Genomic DNA, 5,478 nt, shown 5'->3' with positions numbered 1-5,478 from the left:
ATTCAGCTTCTTCAGCGTGTCCAGCAGTTTGTGTGGGGTGAGAATGTGTGTGGATCCTATCAGCACTTCCCACTTGCCGTTGGCCTGGGTCACTTCGTAAGCACAGCGCATCTCATTCAGGCTTACACCCCCAAAGATGAAAATAATGAGGCGGGGGCCACTGCGGTACTCCCTGGGGCCCTTATTCTTGTGCCAATGTACATAGCGGGAGCTCACACAAGTGGTGCTGAATGATGCAGAGGAATGGGTAGAGATGTACGAGTAGTGCTCTGTATCCAGTTTATCTTCAATAGTGTCCTCCATAATGTCTTTAATGATTGGGGTCCATCGTGAGAGCTGGTAGGTCTGCTCACGGATGTGCTTCTTCCATTCTGGCTTGCTTTGGCGGCGTAGTGTCCAGTCTGTGAGAATGGGCACACAGAGGTGAGCCTTGTTGGTGATGATTTCACTGTCCTCTGGGGGGATCTGGGCATGCTGGATGAGTTTGTTTAGTGATACCGTTCTTCAGGAAGATGTAGAGAAGGATGATATAGATTTTGTCATAAGTGCTGACGTTGGCATCCAGCAGGATGGGGACAATGGTTCTCATGGGGTCCTTGATTTTTCCCCTTCAGGATCTGTGCCCATTGCCAGGTCCTGCTCCACTCGGCAGAGTTTGTCCACGGTGCCTTGGTAATGCTTCATACAGTCTTCAGCAAGGTGTAGGTGAGTCGAGTACTTGCTGAGCTCCTTCTGGTACTGGGGCATTTTCTTCAGAATCTGGGCCAGGTCCCGCATGGTGGTCTTCTCTCCAGTATTCATCCTCTTGCTAGAGGAAAAGTCCTTCAGAGACCAGGTGACTTCCTGGGACACCTCTGCGATGTGCTTGTGTCGAAGTGCAATCCACAGGTCATCATCCTCATCCAGAAGCACCTCCTTCACCCGAGCCTCTCCAATGCCGCTGGTCTCATACTTGTAAACATCATTTTCGATAGGCAGCAGGTCGTAACTCATAGCCTGAAATGTCAGTTCATGAAGCACAGGGGAGCTGGGGTCAAAGCCACGATCGAGGATCAGGAGCTGGGACAGTGCCTTGTCGGGACCCTCCCCCATTGTTGGGTCATCAGCTTTATAAGCATCCAGCTTGTCCTGGATCAGCTGAACCAGCAAGGCATTGTACTTGTACTCCCTCCGATACTGCACAGCTGGGTACTCCTTCAGGGTGGCACACGGGGTTGTGATCTGCTCTGCCAGGCGTTCCAGTATAGGATTCTTCATCTGAGCCTTGTGAGGGCTGTAGAAGCTTTGGAAAGAGTCAACGGAATCCAGGGAGTACACCTGGGACTCATAGGGGAGAAACGCGATGTTGATTTCCATCAGTGTCTTGATGACTTTGGCTGCTCGGGATTTTACCAGCTCCTTAAACAGGGCATCTGGACATGAGTCTGTGAAGAACACATGTGCGGCCCGATATTTAGCAGTCGGCAGGTCCTTAAAATCACTGATGAGAGAGTGAACAGACTTCTCAGATGAGGTACATGGCCTCCAGGCTGGGGAGTGGCTCTCAGCGCTTGTTGATATCCTCCACAATTGTGATTCCTACGGTCATGATGTCTGTCATCTTGCAGCAGGAGGACAGCATCCTCATGCTTAACTGGTCCACCACCAGCACCTTCCACTCGCCCTTCTTTTTCACCTTCTTGATCACATCATGCATGATCTCTTTCCTTTGGACTTTTAGCTCATGACCTTCATAGCTGAGGACAGTTAAGGCTGTCATCTAACCACAACCAGGTATGCCCCATCCCACAGACAGGTAAGCCTAGCTCCACAATATTAGGGGCGGTTTGCCCCATCTTCCCTCTCTTCTCTTCTTTTCTTCTCTTCTTCTCCCCTTCTCCTCCTCTCTTCTCCTTCTCCTTTCTCTCTCTCCAACCTCCACTTCCCAATCTTCTCTCTTTCTCCTACAATAAAACATCTTACCATCATGCATTACCTCCTTTTACCCAGACACACCGTGATGACCTGGCTCCAATGTTTTCAGCTGTTAAGCCAGACTGAGAACTCACCACCCCCAACTTGGGCTAGCCATGCTGAACCACTGGGTGCCGCCCCCTGCCCCTGCCCGACTTTTCCCTTTGGCCTCAGCATACTGAGCTGCCTCGGCCCTCCAATGCATTCTCAGCTCCTCTGCGGTGTCCAGCATTGCCTGTGGCTCCCAAGGAACAAGAACCTGTGACTCCCCTCAGCTGTCTCCCACCCGCTCTCTGAGCACTGGGATACCCACATCTATCCGGTAGGGAAGGGCGCGCAGCAGACAGACACCCGTGTCTGCCTGGCCAGAGCACCAGAATTCTGGCGGGACATGGGTCATCTTTCCAAATCCCTTTCATATCTCCACTGCCCAGCAGCATCCTGGCATGCAGCTGCTGCAGTGCATGGTGCAGCGCTGCCACCCGGTTTGCCACCTGCAGCATGGTGGTGAGCGCTGTGCCCGACCCAAAAAGACATAATTCATTCTGAGTCCAGAGCTGAGTCAGGGTCACCCACAGAGACCTCTACAGTGACAGGTGTCTCAAGCCAGTCTTCCCCAGGGAGACCAACAGATGGCCTGACCAAGGTACTCCTTCTGCAAACCAGTAAGCAAGGCAGATGAGACTGTCCTGAGGCTGGGCTTGCCAAGTCTCAGGCAAGCAGGAGACTAAGGTAATAAACTAACCTTCAGTATAAAACTCAAAGTAATCAAAAGCAGAGGGATCCAAAAAATCAGGAGTTAAGGGCTGGGGTGCCATGACATACCTGTGAGCTCAGTTCTTAGCAATGGAGGAGGCACAAATGCTAAGAGTTGAAGGTCAGCCTGGGAAGCTTAGTGAGGATGACTCCATCTGGCTGTGGTGCCCATGGTTTTAAAGAATCCAAGCACTCAGGAGGCAGAGACAGGTATATCCCATGAGTTCAAGGCCAGCCTGGTCTATACTGTGAGACCTTGTCTCAGAACCAAAAAACCTGAGACCTATTGATACCACAAGCTAATCCTGGTGCCCTTTCCTATCATTTACCTGCTGTGACCACAATAAAACCCACACTTCTGCTTATCCACAGGTTTTCCTTCAATTGCCACACTGGCCTTGAGCTCACAGGTTTGGGAAAGCCTTCTGCTTCTGTTTCATGAGTACCTAAGACGATACGTATGGGTCACCAACTCCTAAACTTTGCTTTTCAGAGAGAGCCTCATTATGTAGCCCAGACTGACTTCAAACTCATGACCATCTTCTTGCCTCAGCCCCTAGAAGTATGCCACCGTGGCAGGTCCCTAAAACTGATCATTTTCCTGAGACAGCCTCTCATTGAAGCCCAGGCTGGTCTGGAACTTGCTTTGTAGATGAGGACCTCGTCCTCCAGATCCTCCTGAATCTGCTTCCATAGTGTTGGGAAGGCACTTTACTATGTGGCATTCTGTGGACAGAAGCTAAGGCTGCACACATGCTAAGCAGGCACTCTACCAACAAAGCCTCAAAGTGATTCTTAACGAAAAAACCAAGACCTGCCTGGTGTCCCATTTACTGGGGCACAGTTAAAACCCTGACACACATGCAGTCTCCTCACTGACAAGCAACACTGTACTCAGAATGTGAATACTTCTTTCTACTCCTGTGGCTGCAGCTTCAGTACACTTCAGCATTGCCTGCTACCACTGAGCTGGGAGGGACTGAGTCCAGCAACAAACATCACATATTTTTAAATGAGACAAGATGGTTTCCATCCGCTGACTAGACATGGTGTACTGCATGATGGGACCTAGGCATGAAAGCTCCCATGGCCGATGAGATGCTCCCCAGAGAAACTTAGGTTGTGAGGAAATTGCCATTGCCACCACTTGGCCTTCTGTACCATCAGAAGGGTGGAGAGCACACAAGCTGCTCCTCTAGAGTCAAAGGACCCCCCTAGGCTGAGGGCTATGTCCTTCTTTGGCACCCACAAGGCAGAGGAAGGTCAGAGCTGATGGGTGGATGGTCACTGTAGGGCTGCCCCTGGACAGCACTAGCTGCAAATGCCCAACTGCCTTGGGGCATTCTAGAGCTCTGTAGCATTGGTGGGGACAGGTAATGCCACCCATGTCAGTCCTCCATCCCTCTGGGCTATAGCCTTGATGTCCTATAGCCTCATGATGCCCCAGATGCCATCTCCTGTTGGTTTCCAGGATTGCAGCCACAAAGATGCCAGTTCTGCAAAGCATGTCCCTACTCTCACCAGACGTTCAGACCAGACATCTGTAATATGCCAGGGGCAAACCTGTTGACGAATGCAATGTGTCCTCTCAGTGGAGGCATAAACCAGGGTCTCTCTGTGGCTCTTTTTCTGCCTGGAGTTTGTGGTTGTTCATGCTATGGTCTCATCCTGCAACCCATTAGGAGCCAGGACCCAGAGCTCCTAATAGAGACCTGATAGCCTGCCATGTGTCATGTGCTCAGTCAGGCTGCCAGAATATTCTGAAGCTGCTGGGCTCAAGAAGGGGTTGCAGAAGGCCTGACCTGGCCTACACATCATGTCAGCGGAGAGCATAGTAGTTTGGGTGGCCTTGGCAACTGTACTGGAAATGGTAGGTGAGGAAGATATTGCAGTGTTGAAGTCACCCTACTGGGGGAACAGTGCACTATTGTGGGGTTTTTCCATCGGGCTCTGCAAGTGCTCTCTGCTGCTCAGGTCTGATGTGGTAATGGGAAGGAGATGGCGCCGGGCCTGCTGGTTCACATCATATTTGGTCTTGTTGTACAGGAAGACACCCAGAATAGTGGTCATCATGCCCAGCACATTGGTGCTGGTCACTGGGTTGTGCAGCATGATGAGGAACACAGTAAAGATCATGATCCCTTTGGTGGAGTTGGCCACCGAGTAGCTAAGTGGGTTGATGAGACAGAGAATGCTTAAGGCAATAACATTCTGTGCAAAGTTGCAGACGCCACTAACTGCCAAGAGCAGCAGCGTCCAGGGCCACTGAGACTCATAGGCCAGGTCACTGTTGACCAGGAAGGTGAAGAGATCCACCAGAACTCATATGGGGATCATGAAAAACGTGTAGCAGTCCAGGATGTTGATCAGCCTCAGGTAGTGGATCCCTCAACACCTTGGTGCTCTGTTTCTCCTTCATCATCACCACCCAGATGAGCATGGTGGCCTTGACAGTGTCTGCATGGGAGAACAACACCTTCCAGATGTTGATGGGCTCTAACAGGGACACGAAGTACTTGGCAAAGGCAAGCCACAGCTCATAAAGCAGATAGAAGCTCAGCGGCAACAGAGGGCCAGACGCCCGATGTGGGCGGGGACTGGGCCAAAACAGGCGGATGGGATGGCACGAGCCATAGGTGCCAGCGATAGGATAGGATGTGACCTTGTTAACCACATTACCGCCTGTGCTCAGAGAGTACCATAGTAGACATAGCACTGCAACCTGCGTGCGCACCCTCCAGTGCCCGGCCTCCACCACCTGCTCCCGGG

At 51.5% G+C, this 5,478-nt stretch overlaps 2 pseudogenes; both read right to left on the bottom strand.

Annotated features, from left to right (window-relative positions):
- LOC116085765 lies at positions 1-1,701 on the bottom strand (annotated as a pseudogene).
- Positions 1,702-4,516: 2,815 nt separating this feature from the next.
- LOC116085717 lies at positions 4,517-5,474 on the bottom strand (annotated as a pseudogene).
- Between the last annotated feature and the right edge of the window lie 4 nt (positions 5,475-5,478).

This window comes from Mastomys coucha, chromosome X (assembly GCF_008632895.1).
Source record: "Mastomys coucha isolate ucsf_1 chromosome X, UCSF_Mcou_1, whole genome shotgun sequence".
NCBI classification, from domain to species: domain Eukaryota; kingdom Metazoa; phylum Chordata; class Mammalia; order Rodentia; family Muridae; genus Mastomys; species Mastomys coucha.
The sequence above is the reverse complement of the archived record's forward strand: the minus strand, read 5'-3'. Positions and strand labels throughout refer to the sequence as shown.